Here is a 19,539-nt window from a genome sequence, read left to right on the forward strand (position 1 = left end):
CATCACTGCAAATGTTAAGATTTCATTTTTTTGATGGCTGAGTAATATTCCATTATATATATATACCACATCTTCTTTATCCACTCATCTGTTGATGGACATCTGAGTGTATGCATTTTAAAATATGCTATTTCCTTCAAGTAGATTGTTAGAAATGAGATTCCTAGGTCAAGGAAGGGTGTAGACATGAGTGATTTTACACCATTTGCCAACTGTTGTTGAACAAAGTGGACAGTATCTATTACATTGCTCTTTTCCTCATGCGTATTTAAACATTTTTAGGCTAATTTAATAATGAAAGTATATTGCATTTTATTTATATTCTTTGATTATTACCAAGCTTTGATTATTTCTTAGTTGTTATGCTTTTGTGGCTGATTTATTCTTATCCTTTTGCCCCTGTTTTTCTATTGAAATATTAGAAATTTTTCTTTCAATTAGTTTTTGCTCTTTATATATTAGGGCATTAATATTTTCTTAGCTTTGTGGTAAATATTTTTCCTTGATTTATGGCATATATAGCTTTTAATTTTATCTCATGTTCTGGCATATTGAACCTTTTGTTTAGTCAAATTTATACAACTTTTCTTTAGTGATTTTCTTCCTTTGTGATTGTGCCAGCAGTACGTCTCAACCAGATATTAGATAAATCTCCATGTAGATTTTCTTTTAATTTTTAAATATGTATACATGTTTCTGACCTTCTTCTTGAAGAACTTCTTTTTGAAGAACTTCTTTTGACATTTTTTTGCAGGACAGGTCTGCTGAGAATGAGTTCCCTCCATTTCTTTTTGAGAAAGTCTCTATTTTTTCTTCACTTTGAAGGAAAATTTTGTTGGATATAGAATTCTTTTTTTTTTCTCCAAGATTTTATTTATTTGAGAGAGGGGGAGAGCACAGAGGGAGAGTGAAAAGCAGACTCCCGGCTGAGCAGAGAGCCCAACATGGGACTTGATCCCGGGAACCTGAGATCATGACCAGAGCCAAAGGCAGACACTTAACTGACTGAGCCACCCAAGAGCCCCAACAACACATTCTTCTTTATTTCTTTCTCTCTTCCTTCCGTGGTAGGTATCTTCTTTTCCTTCCTTTTGTTTCCAATTTTTCTTTTCCTTCACAGTCACAATGGGTATAGAATTCTAAGTTGGTAGGGGTTTTTTTTTTTTCTCCCCTAACACTTTAAACATTTTACTCCACTCTCTTCTTGCATGGTTTCTGATAAGAAGTCCACTGTAACTCTTACTCTTGTTTTTCTATAGGTAAGATGATTCCTTTTCCCCCTTGGTTTCTTTCAAGATTTTCTGTTTAACTTTGGTTTTTGGTAGTTTGAACATGATAGCCTCGATATAGACTTTATGGTATTTATCCTGGTCAGTGTTTTCTACGCTTCCTAGATAAATGTTTTGGTGTCTGTGATTAATTTTGGAAAATTCTCAGTCATTAATATTTCAAATATTTCTTTATCCTCTCTTTCTTCCCTTTCTGATTTCCAGTTAAACATGTATTATACCTTTGAAAATTTTCCACAGCTCTTGTATGGTTTCCTCTTCTTTCTTCTCCTCTGTTCTTCTCATCTTCTTCATCCCATTCTCTTTCCATCTCTGCATTTCTATTTGGGAAATGGCTATTGACCTATTTTGAAGCTCTCTGATTTCTTCCTCAGCTGTGGCTAGTCTCCTTATGAGCCCATCAATGGCATTCTTCATTTCTGTTATAGTGTGTTTGATTTTTCTCATTTCCTTTTGATTCTTTCTTAGTTTCCATCTCTCCACTGATATTACCTATTTGTCCTTGTATATCGTCTAGTTTTCCCATTAGTGCCCTTAGCATATTAATCATAGTTATTTTTAAATTCCCTTTCTGAATATTGCAACATCTGTGTTATATCTCAGTTTGGTTCTGATGATTACTTCATTTTTCAGACTCTTTTTTCCTTGCCTTTTAGCAGCCTTGTAATTTTTATTGAAAACTGAACATAGTGCATTGGGTGGTAAGCCTTTAGTCATGTTAATCTGGCTGGGAGTTGGACTGTGTTGAGTGCTTGCTATAGTTGTAGGAGCCAGTGGCTTAAAATTCCTCAACGGTCCTTGTTGTCTCTCCTTTTGTCTTTAGGATTCTCTAAAAAGGCCTCATACAGTCTGTATTTGGCAGCTTTTTCAGCCATAATCTGCTGTTACTATGCTGATAAAGTTTGGTACTAACTTGAAGTTTATGGGGAAAGGGAAGTATTCTGTGACCTTCACACGTATGTCTTAGCTTTTTCTTTCTTTCTTTTTTTTCTTAAAAACTTTATTAGCTGAGACAAGAAGGCTAAACGATGTTGGAGAGGGAGAAATGTCCTTTCCTCAGGTGGAGTAAGGCTCTGATAAAGTCTTTTCCCTTGGAGAATACACCTTTGTTATTGAGAATGCTTTGGGCTTATTTCTCAATGGTTACTGATATGGTCTGAATGTTTGTGTCTCTCAAAATTAATACTTTTTGGTTTGTCTTGTTTTTTTTCCTTTGTTCATTTGTTTCTTAAATTCCAAATATGAGTGAAATCACATGGTATTTGTCTTTCTCTGACTGGCTTACTTTGCTTAGCATTGTTAACACTGTATGTTAACTACAGTGGAATTATTCTTCCCCTCAGCGGCCTGAGGTGACCCCTGAAAATGGTTTGCTATTCACTTGACCCAGAAAACCCTATGAAATCATGCAAATCAAGAGGTTCAAATCTTCATGTTCACTTTAAGAACACACGTGAAACTGCCCAGGCCATCAAGGGTCTGCAGATCTGAAGTGCCACCAAGTATCTGAGGGACATCACTTTGCAGAAGCAGGGTGTGCCAGTCCGTTGCTACCATGGTGGAGTTGGTAGGTGTGCCCGGGCCAAACAGTAGGGCTGTATACAGGGCTGGTGGCCCAAGAATAGTGCTGAATTTTTACTGCACGTGCTTAACAATGCAGAAAGTAATGCTGTACTTAAGGGTTTAGATGTCAGTTCTCTGGTCATGGAGCACAGCCAGGTGAACAAAGCCCCCAAGGTGTGGCATAGAACTTACAGGGCTCATGGGTGGATTAACCCATACATGAGCTCTCCCTGCCACATCGAAATGATCCTTACCGAAAAAGAGCAGATTGTCCCTAAACCAGTAGAGGAGGTTGCACAGAAGAAAAAGATATCCCAGAAGAATCTGAAGAAACAAAAACTTATGGCCTGGGAGTAAATTCTGCACAGAATAAATGCAAATAAAAAAATAAAAACCAAAACAAACTACAGTGGAATTAAAATAAAAAATTCATGGGTTGAAGCCCTACACCCCAATGTCGTGTTATTTGGAGATGGGGCCTTGGGAACATGATTAAGTTTAGATAAAGTTATGAGGCTGGGGCTCTGCTTGGATAGGATTAGTGCCCTTCCAGGAAGAGACACCAAAGAGCTTGTTCCTGCTCTGTTTCTCTGTCTGTCTCTCTTTCTATGTGTACATACCAAGGAAAGGCCATGTAAAAACACAGCAAGATGGCAGTCATCTACAAGCCAGGAAGAGGGCCTTATTAGAACCTGACCATGCTAACATCTGATCTTGGAATTCCAGCCTCCAGAACTGTGAGAAAATAAATTTCTGTTGTTTAAGCCACCCAGTCTATAATACAGTTCCTCTTCTCTCTCTGCTAGAACCATGAGGATATCTTTGTAGTTCTTGGAGGTAGGTAAAAACCGTGAAATTGTGAGGTCCCCTCAATACTGCAGTCTTTAGGAATTTCTCATCGCCACATTAGTCCACATTCAGCTTCCAGCAGCTTTGGAGAACTACCACGTAAGCATTCTTACCAGTTTATGACTCTCACAGCTTCTGCTTCAGATAAGCATATCTTGGATGTGATGCACTGAATTCACCTGTCTTTCCAGATTTGGGGTTGGCAGTTTGCCCTGCAACCTCAGTTCTTTGACAGGCCCAAGAAACGTCATCCAACACTTCTTATTGTAAGGTTGGGAGTGATGACTTCTGGGTTCCTTATGTTTTAGAGCTGAAACTGGAAGTCTTTGTATTTTAGAGTTTTACTTTTTTCCTTTGAATTTCATAAATATTTAGTATGTGAGGTAAAGAATATTTTGAATTTTCCCACAAATTACCAATTAACTAATTCATCTCTTTCTCAGTGATTTATGATGCTTTCTTTATCATATTAAATACACAAACATTTTCTTTCACTTGCTTCAGTATGTTTTTCAGTACTATCCAACTTGTGTAGTTTAGTCTTTTTTTTTGTATTTGAGCCATACTATTTTAATTTTTTATTCTTTATGATACATTTTATTATGACACAGGGCAAATATTCCCTGGTTAACTTTCTTCTAAATCTTCCATTCTCCACTAAATATTAGTCCAGATGAATGTGGTTATTTTTGTCATCTCCCTAAACCCATCCCTCCCCAGAACAATCCCAGTGGGATTTTGGTCAGAGCTATACTAACTAAGCCTATAAATTAGTACAGGAATAATTATCCTGGCATTAATAAGTCAAGTTATAAAAATTCCTAATGCATTTTTAAAAAACAAACTTTATTTTAGAACATTTTTAGATATACAGAAAGATTTTAAAGATAGTACAAAGAATTTTTACATACCCAACACCAAATTTTCTTTATTATTAATATCTTAGTATGATACATTTGTCCCAACTAATGAACCAATATTGATAAATACTGCTATTAACTAAAGCCCACACTTTATTCAGATTTTCTTAGTTTTTACCTAATGCCTTTTTAAGCTCTAGGATCCCATCCAGGATACCACATTATATTTAGTAAGTTATGTCTCCTTAGGCTCCTCTTGGCTATAACAGCTTCTCAGAGTTTGTTTCTGAGGAGTACTACTCAGATATTTTGTGGAATGTCCCAAACTTGGGGATGATGATGTCTGCTGATTTTCTCATGAATGGACTAGGGCTGTGGGTTTTTAGAAAGAAGACCACTGAGGTTGAATGTCATTTTCATCACATTACATCAAGTGTACATTCTATTAACATGAGTTATCACTGTTGATGTTAAACTTGATCACCAGGCTGAGACAGTATTTGTTGGGTTCTCCACTATGAAGTTTACTCTTTATCCCCCTTTTCCATATGATCTTGTTTGGACAGAAGTCACTATGTGTAACCCACACTTAAGTGGCGAGTTATATTTCCTCTCCTTGAGGGCAAAGTAGCTACATATATTAATTTGGAATTCGTCTGCGTGGAAGATTTGTCTCTTCTCCCCTGTTTGTTTATTTATTTATTTAATCACTTATTTATGTCAGTATGGAATCATGAATATTTATTTTATATCTCGAGTTTTAATCCAACACTTCCTTATTTTGCTCCAATTATTCCAGCTTTGGTCATTTTTGCAGTTGGCTCTTGTGTCCCTTTGATAAGCCCCTCTTGTGTGTGTGTGTGTGTGTTGAGCACTTTCTTACTTTCCTGTGTCCAGAAGATGTTCATGCTCATCTTGTATATTTTCTGCCCAGCTATAGAGTCTACCATTTCTCCAAGGAATTTTGGCTTTTTAAATTGGAGAATAGTATTAGAAACTAATGTCTGGGCACTGGGTATTCTATTATCTTTTAAAATCTAAATTTAACAGAAACTTGAATTTTTGGAGAAATTTTCTTTACCAGATGAGTTTATTGCAAATTTGACATATTTATCCAACTTCTCAGGAGGTGTAAGAGTCCAGTAGTGGTTCGGTATTTATCCTGGTCCAGTCGTTATGCCAGCTGCTTGGGAAAGATTGGGAAGTGATACATTTTAGTAGATTTCTGAAGCACATGTTCTAGTTTGTGTTTGGTGAGGTGGGGGAGGATACATGGGGGGGGGAGAAATAAATAGATGATTTTGATGAAAGATAAGCAGGAAATAAAAGGGTGATATGGTAGGGAATGACTTGGGATTGGTGCTACTCAAGCAGTGGTCACTGGGGAAGATCACCCAGAGGAGCTGCTCTGAGTCACTTGGGTAATGCAAAGAGGCAAGTCAAGATCAGGGGGAAGATTGTTCCCAGCAGGAACCAAAAGCAAAGGAAATAAGTTGACATGTTGGGAGGACAGAAAAAAGACCAGTGGAGGATCATTTGGAAGATAGTGATTGAACAGGAGGATGGAAGGAGAGGAAGTCAGAGATATAAATAGGACCAGGGTGGTGGTGGTAGTCATTGTCATCCTTAGAGTAGAAAATGGGTAGAGCAATATATCATGGGAAACCATGCCTGGGATTCTGTCCACCTTAATTTCTCTCCAGACATTGCCTCTCTCCCCCAAACCCTGATTGTAGTGACTTTCAGGTTCATCGGGGGAATTTTGGCCCTTGTCTCTTCCTTTAGTTCTGAAGCAGAAGGCTTGCTTTGGAAAGTGGCTCAGTGTTGAAGAAGGATTATGGTTTTGGAATCAGAAAGTTCTGAATTTTAGTTTTGTGTTATCTTGAGGAATTTGCTTAACTTCTCAGGACCCCATTTTTGTTAGAACCTTGCAGGAATCTTATGTGGATTAGAGGTGATATATGTAAAGTGCCTTGGAGGTGCACAGTGGATGTGGCTTATCATTTGTCATCAAAGTTGAATTGTACACCATGAAAAGAAGCCCCTGGCACAAACTGAACAGTTGAATTATAACTAATTATGACTAACTCAAAGGTACATACTCTCACAAACTGTTAAGCAGACAAAGTGATTTGGTTCAGATTTAGGAATTATCCTTGTAGAAGCTGCTAGGCAGTAGTGACTTTCCACGGACCCTCCTCCTAGCTTCCACTGCTCTTTTCTGGTCTTCCGTTTAGTCTATAGACCTGCTTCTGGGTTGTCAGTGTTATACCTGCCCACCTTCTCTAACCTGCTGCCCACCAGCTACCATTGAGTCTCAGGCAGGGCCTGCCTGACTCTGGGGCTCTTAAACCACACGGGCTGTTTGAGAGTCTCCATGTGCCTACCAAGTATTTCATGGGTTCCAAGACTTCAGTGGAAGCTGGCAGTGGAGGGCACCCAGAAGGTCATAGTCCCTGCTGCTGGGCTTCCTTCCTTTCCCCTTGTCTCCCTTCTTCCCCCTATGCTTCAGAAGCAAATCAGTTCCTTTCTATCTGAGTCAGTCCTTTGGAGGCCCCATCTGCTACTTCAAACTGGCCTACCAAGACATTTCTTCTCAACAAATAGATCAAATCTCCCTAAAAAGAAATCCTGTGATTAACACTTTTCTCCATATTTTTTTTAAATTTGTCTCTCCTATTTCTTGTGTGACTGCTCAAATATCATCTTCTAAGAGAGACCTTTTCTGATCATCCTATCCAAAAGCTTTCTTCCTTCCCATTAACCACCCCTCCCCCATCACTGTCAATCTCCTTACCTGGCTTTATTTTGCTGTTTATCACTACTTGATACTATTTTATGGATGTGTTTATTGCCCCATAAGGCAAGAACTTTGTCTTATTCACACTGCCTCTCCAGAGTCTAGAATAGTGCCAGAACCCTGTAGGTTTCAATAAATTGTCAAATGCCTGTCATTTGATAGTCCATTGTACCGGGCCCATGGCACATAGAGATGAATTAGATGATCAGATAGTTCATGATTTTGTGACAGACAGACATGTGCAGTAGATGCTGTAGTCAAAGTGTGTACCACAGGCACCCAAAGAATGGCATATTAGTTTGGTATGGGTGAAAGAGATAAGGATGGTCTTACTATAGGAGAAAACTTAAGGACTAAATTGAAAGAAATCTAAGATCTCAGTGGAGAAAATTCAGTCTAGATGGGGAGTGCTACCTGCACAAAGATATGGAAGTGTGGCACCACCTGCATGCTGGGGAAACTGCAGGTGGAGGGAACAAGGGAATGTGTAGGAAGACCAGAGATAAAACTTCTGAGGCTGAAACTTGGTACACACGGCCATGCTGGTATGATCTACCCTCTGACTCTAGGAAATTTGGTCTCATCAGATCTTACCTGCCTGAATGTGTATATTTTAACCTCTCGATTTTTTCTTAAAATACACTGAGATTCTGTTCTTCTTTCACTCTTATGGATTCCCTTCAAGGCTGCCATCTTGCCTAACTCTAAGGGGCACTACTCATGGTAATTCTGATTCACTTCTGTCACTTCTTCTCTCAAATAAAGAACCCCTCCTGGGGAGACGAACCATGAGAGATGATGGACTCTGAAAAACAAACTGAGGGTTCTAGAGGGGAGGGGGGTGGGGGGATGGGTTAGCCTGGTGATGGGTATTAAAGAGGGTACATTCTGCATGGAGCACTGGGTGTTATGCACAAACAATGAATCATGGAACACTACATCAAAAACTAATGATGTAATGTATGGTGAGTAACATAACAATAAAAAATTAAAAAAAAAAGAACCCCTCCCTGCTTTAGATCTTATTTTTCTCTTATTTTATGTTTTATGTTGTGCTTATTTGTGGAATCTTTGCCTTCCCCTTCCACTATTTCATGGTTTCTTTGGTTCCTGCTCTACTATCTCTGGTTGACTTTTGATAACTTTGTACTATCACAGGGCTGAGGGCTATTATATAGCCATAGTTTCTTGGCATCACCCACATTTATATTTTAATAGCTTGAGTTGAGAGAGACTAACTCCACCACACAGACATATGTTATCAGGTTAGTTAGCCAGTCAAGTGACCACTGTGGGAACCAGGTAGAGGAGAGGTAGGTACTGACTGAGGCAGGGTGGAGAAAGATTCACTTGCTGTAGGAGTGTGAGTCTGGGGTTCTGGAGATAATGCCAAAGAGATGTGGCAGCAACAATCGTTAATAGTCTTATTCCACATGTGACATTTGACCTTTGCCTTCCCATCACAGTCTGAGTTTGCAAACTTCAGATAGGGATATTAGCTCCTGTGGAGGAAGCCCACTGTGAGTTATGCTGACACATGGCACCTGGCGGAGGATCTCCTCCAGGCAAAGCAAACTGAACTGAAGAGAATGTTGACTCGGGTTTTGGGGAATAGATCATAACTGTGTCCTAGGGTTAATGATGGCTAAATTATCATTACTCATCTTTATATGTTTTTACTTTAACAGAGTTACCAAATGGCACTTTATCCCTGATTTTCCATCAAGCTTCAGAACTACAGAACTTTTTTTAGTCCATCCTAGGATTATCTGAATCAGTGAGGCCCTTAACCCAGTGCAGCAGGTGTCACAATTTTGCCAAAGATGATTGCACAGGACTTCGTTCCCTTTTAGTGGAAAGCACCTATCTTCCTGGGCACAGGCTGCCTGTCTCCCCTTGTGGTGCAACAGACAGAGAAATCATGCGGCAGTAAGAAATGGGGGCCTTTTCTGGCCTGATTTTCCTTTTGAATCAGAATGGAGATTTATGGTCATACCACTTGCAATCAAGTATTTGCAAGTTTTGCAATCAGTTCTTTTCTGAGCAGCTCTCACAGGTAGTACTAGGTTAGCCAGCTCTCAATATAGACTGTCCTTTGTTACACTTTTCCTTTTAGCAGACTTTTTTTTTCCTCTGAAGAGAAAAATCGAGATATAAAATTGTTTATGCCATCTCTAAAATAACAGATGAAACCATCAACATTCCTATCTTGTTAAACTGTTTAATTTCACCAATACATGGCAATTGTAGAATGTTTTTAAAGAAAAACGGAAGAGCAAAAAAAAAGTCCCAATTAACTAAAAACCTATAATCCCACCCAGCCAGAGATAAGGTCCAACTCCATCAGCCTCACAAGTTCTGTGCAATGACTGTGTTCTATGTTGCTGATTTATTGAATATTGAGAGAGTAATATTACTTTTATTAGGATGGTGATTTGTAAATAATTGCCCCAGAGTGAATTCACAGAGATTTGAAATTATGGCCATAATAGAAAGCCAGGATTTTATTTTCTCAATTGGAAAGTAGAGAGTAAAAAAAAAAAAGATTCAAGAGTGAAAAATGTTTTTCTAAGTGTGTATTTGTTGGTGGTGGTTCTAATTTCAAGACAGAGAAAAGGTTTTAACTCCTGCCTTCCTGATTCATTCTTAGAAATAAGTAGAATCCCAGCAAAACCTTGGAAAACCAAGGGAAGAGACCCTGGAATAGCAGGAGGATTATGGAAATGGGACATGGCAAGGTGAAGGATTTTTTTTTTTTTTTTAATTTCTTGGACCTCATTTATTTATTTATTTTTTATTATGTTCTGTTAGTCACCATATATTACATCATTAGTTTTTGATGTAGTGTTCCATGACTCATTGTTTGCCTATAACACCCAGTGCTCCATGCAGAATTTAATTTGGAAACTGCCACTTTTTGGAACACAGAAGGGTTGCCTGTGGCATTGGCTTTCCTCTTCTTTAATAAGGGCATTAGGTTCAAAATGAAGGAGGGGCTTCCAACCACAGGTCAGGATATTGGGAAAGCTCAGCAAAACGTTAAGTCTCTTATGATGTCTACCTTTATGCTTACAGCGTCTCTGTAACAGTAAAAAACAGAGCTAATCTTTTTTTTTTTCTTCTTTCTGCTTGCTTTGGATTTAGTTTGCTTTTCTTTTCCAGTGTCTTTTTTTTTTAATTTTTTAAATTTTATTATGTTATGTCACCATACAATACATCATTAGTTTTTGATGTGGTGATCCATGATCCATTGTTTTCTTATAATACCCAGTGCTCCATGCAGTACATGCCCTCCTTAATACCCATCACCGGGCTAACCCATCCCCCCTCCCCACTCCCCTCTAAAACCCTGTTTGTTTCTCAGAGTCCATAGTCTCTCATGGTTCATCTCTCCCTCCGATTTCCCCCCTTCATTCTTCCCTTCTTTCTCCTAATATCCTCCATGCTATTCCTTATGTTCCACAAATAAGTGAAACCATATGATAATTGACTTTCTCTGCTTGATTTATTTCACTTAGCATAATCTCCTCCAGTCCCATCCACATTGATGTAAAAGTTGGGTGTTCATCCTTTCTGATGGCTGGGTAATATTCCATTGTCTATATGGACCACATCTTCTTTATCCATTCATCTGCTGAAGGGCATCTTTTAAAACATGCCCAAGATCCCACCGGTAGGAAGCAAAGGAATGGATGAGTCAGGAGCAGTGAGCCAGAAGCAAACAGATAGGATTCGACCCTGCACCCCCGCAGCCCACACAGAGTGGCTGGCTATGATACTGGCCCCTAGGATCCCCTGGGTGATCACGAAGAAACGTAATTGGAGCTTTGCCTCTGAGCTTTGTCCTCTTGCCCCATTTGTTGATGGGTTCCTGCTCTTGAAACCCTGAGAGGGAAGCCTTTACTGTTGACCCATCCCTACTTTTCAGACAGGAAAGGGCTACTGATTTTATCCAATTGTTTTTTGAATATTTTCTGTATCAAAAAAGCAATTAAAAAAAAGCAATTTAAGAAAATGGAATAATCAAAAATAAGCACACAAAAGAGTGACACACACATATACACACACAAGAAAGATTGAGAGAGAGAGAATCTGAACAGTATGCCTGTGTAAAACTGACCATCATCTGACTTTGGAGTAAAGGCACATTTATTCTGCCAACAAGACGAAAGAAAGAATTAGAAATTCTTAGAAAAACAAAAATTTGCAAAGGACATCCTAATTCAACTATGAAGTAAACTAGAATGTGGCAGAATTCTGAGTAATTGATATGTAAAAATAAAGAATACATTTGAACTTGATACTTGGAACCGGTGTTGTGACAAAGGATTACATCTCCTTTAACTGGTCTGGTCTCAGTATCTGGATCTGTGTGGAATAAAAATATTTCCCTAACCGTAATATTAGAACTATTCTGTTAGTTTTCAGTTTTCAGAATTAACCTGTAGGGAATGCATGAAAGATAAGTTACTTTTACTGAACAAAATGGAAATGCTGTAAAGCTTGACATCATGAAATAATGATATGGGTGAAAAAGTGTGAGAAATTAGAAGGGGCTGGAAGGTGGAGTGGAGCAGAAGGGCATACGTTTTCTCCTACTTCATAATGGTGTATGAATGGTACTCTTTAGTCCTGATCAAAAGAGAAACAGATTTAGGTATATAATTACATGATTAACCAATAAAAGGTTTTATATATGGAGACAAAAGGGAAAGGAGACAATGTATCCTAAAATCTCTTTCTCTCAAAATAGGGAATCAATATAAATTGCTTAAAGTTTTAGAGGCATATGGGAGCAAGGCAAGCTTTTCACTTTGTTTCTTTGTTTAATTTCTGTTTTTTTTTTTAAATACTCATGTGTATCTTTTGAAATTAAAAAAGGTGAACACATGATCTATAAGAAACTGTGATAAACAGTTACACTGCAAAACTTCCTTATATTTCTCTATTAGAAGACAGAGTCTCAAATGCAACCAAAAAAGCACAACCTGCCGCCACGTTGTTTACAAGAGAAGTACCTGAACAGAATGACACCAAGGCTGACAATGAATAGACAGGCACAGATTCTAGGCAAGGGCAAGCAAAAAGAAAGCAGAGCTGGCGATGTTAACCTGGGACAAGTTCAAGGAAAAAAGCAGTAAGTGGACAAGAGGGGACATTTTGTAATGGTGAAAGTTACAGCCCACCATTAAATTACTATTATGGATCTTTACACATGGAAAACCAGCACTACAATTGGTAAAGGGGAAACTATTAAAGAGAAAAGAATTAAAAAATAAGGTAAGGGGCACCCGGGTGGCTCAGCCAATTAAGAGTCTGCCTTCGGCTCAGGTCATGGTCCCAGGGTCCTGGGCTCGAGCCCCGCATCGGGTTCCCTGCTCGGCGGGGAACCTGCTTCTCCCTCTCCCTCTGCCACTCTCGTTCACTCTCTCTCTCAAATAAATAAATAAAATCTTTAAAAGAAAGGGTAAGAGAATGTTAGCACATAGAAAATTAGAATAACAATTAAATGGCTTAATTTAATGTACAAAACCAGAATATACTTAAGAAGAAGTCTGCATCTCCAGAGAAGTCTTGAAAGGCAGGCCTCTTGGGCTTGGGGGTAAGTGGAAAGGCACAGTTTCTTCTGATCATAGGTTTCAGGCACTTTCTAGTAGAAGGAATGAAAAGTTTTATTTTTGTGACATTTCCTCATGGTAAAATTCCATAAAATTGAAAACTTAGAGATAAAGGTCTTATCAGGAGATACGGTCATGATTTTTAGTATGTGAGCTGTAAATTCTGTCCTTATCACTAAGTCACTGAGAAGACTGCTGATTTTCCCAACTCAGTAAAACAGTGACCCAACCAAAAACGATTCTATTGACCCTCATTCTTCTGCACCCAGCCCTAATGCCCTTCCTGCTTATATGGATTCTAGTCGATACAGAAATTTTAGTGGCATGGCTTGTTTCCTCTAATGGCAGCTAAGGTTGGAAGCAAAAGGAGATGTGCTAGGTACCAGTGCAAATGTCAGGCAGAGGGGAAGGAGGAGGGGACAGCCAGGGGACTGAGAAAGATGTGCTTTGAGCATCAGGAAAAGCTTTTCTAGCCTCAGAGACTTGGAAGAGAAATCTACCTCTAGGCCAGAAGAGCACATTTTGTAAAAAAACAAAACAAAACAAAAAAAACCCCCCAAACCTTCCTGGTGTATATATACCTTTTAATCAAACAGCATTATGATCTTATTACAATCTTCAGACAACAGGTATTTTTAGTACATTTGGTACTTAACATAGAACATGTTCATGTGCTGTTTTATCAAAAATCTTTGAAGGGATTTATTAACAGAAAACCAGAATGAACATACATGGTAGCATTTCCTTACCCTCAATCCCCACCCCTTTCGTAATGTACTGAAGTGAAACACCCATGAAATCAATAAAGAGAAATTAATTTAGTGATTGACTACTCCCCAATATCTGGCTATAATGAGGAGGAGGCTCATTCTGGATGGACTTGGTATTGGCAGTATACACAGCTTCTTGCTGTTCTGAGCCATACCCATTTAGGTGTCTCCATCTACTATGATCTCAAGGAGCTAGATTCCCTCACATGAGGAATTTTTCTTACAGGACTTTTACATGCCATTATTTGGCAATTATTTATTTGAATGAACACCTCAGGAGAGCTAAGGAAAGTAACATTTTCAAGTGATTAAAGCCACTTGAACATTGCTGCTTTCATTTAGTCCTTTAAAAATTGTTATCAGGCTTTATAGGTAAGAGCAGAGATGTTTCTTTGAAAGTACATTAGTTCTCAGAGCCCACAGGGCGCCTGTGTGGCTCAGTCAGTTAAGCATCTGCCTTTGGCTCAGGTCATCATCCCAGGGTCCGAACAGGGAGCCTGCTTCTCCCTCTCGCTCTGCCCCCCTCTCTGTCTCTCAAATAAATAAATAAAATCTTTAAAAAAAATTCTCAAAGGCCACAAGAGTATCTTTTAAAACTTACTATTAAAGTTGAATGGATACAATTTCAGACCCCAGAGGTTCTTTCAGTGTGCCTGATGTTCAGGACAGAGCATGTTTGCTCAGATTTTTATTGTCATTGTAAAATAGCATTTTCTACTAAGTGTGGTTCAGGGGTCTCTTACATCAGAATGGCCCAGAGGGCTTGTTAAGAATGCAGCTTCCTAGGGGCGCCTGGGTGGCTCAGTCGTTAAGCATCTGCCTTCGGCTCAGGTCATGGTCTCAGGGTCCTGGGATCAAGCCCCGCATGGGGCTCCCTGCTCAGCGGGAGTCCTGCTTCTCCCTCTCCCACTCCCCCTGCTTGTGTTCCCTCTCTCGCTGTGTCTCTCTCTGTCAAATAAATAAATGAAATCTTAAAAAAATAAAAAAAAGAATGCAGCTTCCTAGTCTTATTCCTCAGTTTCTGATTCAGTCGCTCTGGGGGGATGCTTAGGAATTTGCTTTTTACCACCGTCTCAGGAAGTTTGTAGACCTTCCCAAATTTGCGAACCACTGCTAAGGGCCATTAACGATTCTGCAAACAGACTTAGTTTTCTGTTTTCATTTTATGTCATACAAAGTAGGAGTTTAAGAATTTATTTTTGGTAAACCTGGAACACTGTCTTCAAATTAATAAGACCCTTGTTGTGTAGGGGAAATATCCTCTGCAAAATTCCTCTATGAAATTGAGCTTAAGAAGACCTGCTGACTCACATGCTAAGCAACTCTCTCCTCTCTCCGACTGCTGCCTGTCAGAATTGCTGACCTTACGCTTATGTATTCAAGTGTGTCCTGAAAGTCAAAACATATTTTCTGTAGTTTCTAATGGAAAAGAACCGAGCCTGTCATTTGGTTTTAAAAGGAGAAATTGAGAAAAGACAAAATGGTTCAGATAGATTTTACATCACGGGAGTAGAGGGAAGAAGAGAACAAAAATTTCCATAACTGTTGTCAATTATCTTTTGGGTAAGGGTATCGTGAAATAAATAACTCCTCCATCCCCAAATAATGATAAATATTAGATAGTAGACATCATACCTAATGATTCCTTCCGTGTCAGAGATTAAATTACAATTAACTTCATACTGAATTATGAGGACTATAACCCTTAAGAACCTGGGAATTGTTACATTAGAAATTGGATTTTTGTGGGTTTTTAAAATTTTCTTGCTATTTGGGACATTTTTTTTTTCTTCATCCTTAGCTTCACCAGAGCCGCCTCTGGCTTGCAAGGTGCAAGAGACAAAATCTGAGATGACAGTTCTGTACTTCATCTGGACAACTTTGAGATTCTTGCTTCTAAAAGGAGATAGACCCTAGGAGATGGGATGATCCTAGCTTATTAGTATTTGACTTTAATTAGAATCATCCTAAATCCCTTGAATTTCCCACTCACTGGTATTGGGTTCTATTGTCTTTACTTATAGAATTTTTCTTTTCCTTCCATTCTTTGGAACTATAGTGCACAGAATTAGAATAATAATTCTTGGCTCATGATATACCACTAACTTTCCATGCATGGCCTTCTTTTATTTTTACTTATTTATTTTTAAAAATATTTTACTTATTTATTTGACAGAGAGAGAGACAGACAGAGAGAGCACAAGCAGGGGGAGCGGGAGAAGGAGAAGCAGGCTACCCACCAGGCAGGGAGTCCAATGCGGGGCTTCATCCCAGGACCCTGGGATCATGACCTGAGCCCAAGGCAGACGTTTAACTGACCGAGCCACCCAGGCATCCCTATTTTACTTATTTTTAAAGTGAAGACTGGTGAACACATTGTCTAACCCAAGAATCAGAACATTATTTCTTTGTTACATCAGTTGTTTTCATTCTTTTATCCCTTAGCCTCTCCATCTCTCTGCCACCATAGGAAAGCACTATTCTGAACATTATTGGTCCTTCTCTTGCTTTAGCCATATTTATCTGCATGTATGTTTAAGTGATACATTGTTTCATTTTGCCTGTCTTTGAACTTTATGAAGAGGCATCCCTGGTTTATACAATCTCCTAAACCTTGCTTTTCACTCAACTTTGTGTCACTGAGATTCATCCATGCCATAACTGTGTAATATTTTGTTTTGTGATTATAATGCAATTCCTCCGTAAGTTATAGTATAATTTATATTTATATTCAATTTATATTTATTTATATGTGATTTACCCATGCTCCTGTCATTGGTCATTTAAGATGTTTCCAGTTCTGGTTTTTATGCCCAGCGCTGCTACCTGGTAAAATGTGTGCCGAGGTTTCTCTTATGTGTGTATCTAAAGGTAGGACAGCATCCACTGCTGTGTTGTAGGCTGTGAGATTGTTCAGCTTTACAAGATAATGTGAAAGCACTTTCCAAAGTGGTTTTATCGGCATACGCTCCCACCAGCTGTGCAGAAAATACTCTGTTAATCTACATCTTCATGAACCCTTTGTATTTTCAGACTTACCTGTTTCTGCCAATTTGTGGGTATAAATCTACTGATACACTTTGAAGTATTTTGTCTATCACTTCAAAAAAAAGGTGGGCGGGGCGCCTGGGTGGCTCAGTTGGTTAAGCGACTGCCTTCAGCTCAGGTCATGATCCTGGAGTCCCGGGATCGAGCCCCGCATCGGGCTCCCTGCTCGGCCGGGAGTCTGCTTCTCCCTCTGACCCTCCCCCCCTCATGCTCTCTCTCATTCTCTCTCTCAAATAAATAAATAAATAATAAAATAAATAAAATAAATTAAAAATTAAAAAAAAAAGGTGGGGAGTAAGATTTGGCTCGCTTCATGTATATCCACTAGAAAACAATTAAATGATGATGCCTGCTTCATTTAACAGCACCCAGGTTTTTCTCCCCATTATCTCACTGGATGCCGTGGACATTCTTTTCCATACTTGCTAAAAATATTAAAACCTTGCTTGTACAATGAAATCACTTGGGAAATTTTTTAAAAATGCTAATGCCTCGACCCCCACCTCCAGAGACTGATTTATTCGTCTGGGGTGCAGCTTTGAACGTGCGGAGTTTTTGAAAGCTTCCCAGGTGATTCTACTGTGCAATCAAGGTTGAGACTGCTTTAAATTAGAGAGATCTTGATAAGCAAGTATTAGCTTGGGGTAGCGTGATACTGTTAATTATTTCTTTCTCTTTTCTGAAGTATCGATTTTGTGTTGTTTTGCAGAATTCTCCTGCCTCTAATTAACCTTTGAGGGAGTGTGTGTGTGTGTGTGTGTGTGTGTGTGTGTGTGTGTGTGGTTGATAGAAATAAATAGGAGGCATCCAGTGAACATTATTATGGGTTCACACTGTGCTTGGCACTTATTTTATACTTACAACTATGGATCTCAAAGTTTAGTGTACATAATAGTCACCTGGGAAGTGTTTTATTTGTTTTTTTACAGTGCAGATTTTGATTCAAAAGCCTAGGAATTGATATTCTAACAAAGCATGTCAGGTGATTATGAAGCAGGTGATTCCAGGGGCATACTTGGAGAAAAACTGCCTCCTCATAGTCCTGCAGCATAGATGGGTATTCTCATTTAACAGATACAGGAATGTGAAGCTCAGAGAAGTTAAGAAAACTCAGAACTTAAGGTCACACAGCTACCTAGTGGTCAAGCCTTTGCTCTGTCTTCTTAGCCTTTTTCATGGTGAACTTTCAGCAAAGCCCTCAGAACGTGGGGGAAGTCTGCCAGAGTTTGGAACACATGCTGTCTTCTCTCCATTTATGTTCTTTCCTCATCTGGGGACGACTCTCTCCGCCAAAACAACAAAAACAACACAAAAACCTTTAATGTCACACCCAAAGCCACCTCATTCCTGTGGACCATCAGGCGGGCTGCATTCTGGACATCGTCCTGGGCTGCCCTGTGTGACTCATTCCAGAGGTTTATAACCAAGAGCAAATGTTTTCCTTTAGACTTGAGTGTATACTTTCTGTTGACTCCTGGGTTTTGATTACTTGGGACAATTTGAGTTGCAAGGGAGAGAATACTAAGCCGAGCAAGCAGAAGGGAATTTAGTGGTTTATGTAGCAAAGAGCAGGGCAGGGGCATAGCTGGGGTCCAGGGACCTCTCGGCACTCAGGATCCCCAGCCCCTAACCCTCCCTGCGATGGTGTCTTTCTGTGCCTGGCTTCTCCCATTTAGTGGCTGTTGTGGTTTTTGGTAAGAGTACTGCTTTGTCCTTCACAGCTTCCCTGGAAAGGGAGTGCTCCAGAATGTACACCCTGAGAAGGCTCTGGCTTGGTTTTGGTTACACACCAGATCAAGATCAGTTATCTGGTAAATAGAAGGTGGTAGAAATGATTTTCAATCTCATGGTGGGAATGGAGAAGAGAGAAGTTTTCCTGGAGAAGGAGGGAATGTATTCCAGATAAAGGGCAAGGCGGTTGCTGGGCAGTCAAAGCAATCCATATCTAATTTGGTGTTTCTGTGTCTAATTTTGGAGGGGTGTAAATGACTTTATGTATTTGGCTCTTTGTACAGTAAAAGTGTTGAGCTTTATTGATATATAAATAACTGTCTCTACAGCAATCCCCATAGATAACCAAAGATAAGACTAAAAATGTTTACTTGCCTGCCATTGGCTCAGAACTCTTGATTTTGAGGTGATTAATTTTTCTGAGAAAACTTCACACAGAGAATTTTTTTTTACTAAAAACTGACCTTGCAAATAAATATGCTGTATTTTTGTTCTTAATTGGCCCTAAAACAATGGCTTTAGTTGACGATGACTTCTATACAACTTTAAGAATTATTTCTAAACTCATGTACAAATGGATGGAAGTATTTCTGACATGTTTTAAGACTTATATTCAGTGCATGTTCTCCCCACCCCAACCCCAAATTAGGACTTTTACCATGAAATCTGGGCCTCCGGCCTGTGTATTTTAAATTAAGTTCATATTGTACTACATCTGCAACCATCTGTAATAGAGCTGTGTATGTCTGCATGAAACACAATATGGTTTTAAGTTTCTGTTCCATTTGTGAGCAGATGGTAGCTTGTCAAGAAAACATCATGAGGATGCTGGTGTCCATATTTTGGCAGGAAAACCTCATAGTCACTCTCAAGAGTTACATATCCTTCTTATGTTACCTGCAGTAAATGCAATGCCAAAATGTGTGTTGGTTTGTGATAGATCTTCACAGAGGAAGACAACCCTCTTAAGAATGTTTGCTGCCGTAGGCCCATTTCTGTCTGCACTGTGCG

General features: G+C 39.1%; 1 protein-coding gene and 1 pseudogene across 5 annotated transcripts in view; both read left to right on the forward strand.

The window, feature by feature from the left end:
- RGS6 (regulator of G protein signaling 6) overlaps positions 1 to 19,539 on the forward strand; it is a 549,755-nt gene that overhangs the window by 97,105 nt on the left and 433,111 nt on the right. The window lies entirely within an intron of this gene.
- Positions 1,516 to 3,795, forward strand: LOC135361488 (large ribosomal subunit protein uL22-like; annotated as a pseudogene).

Source organism: Mirounga angustirostris, unplaced genomic scaffold (assembly GCF_029215605.1).
Source record: "Mirounga angustirostris isolate CCGP_5_RB_7025 unplaced genomic scaffold, mMirAng1.0.hap1 SCAF_9, whole genome shotgun sequence".
Taxonomy (NCBI): domain Eukaryota; kingdom Metazoa; phylum Chordata; class Mammalia; order Carnivora; family Phocidae; genus Mirounga; species Mirounga angustirostris.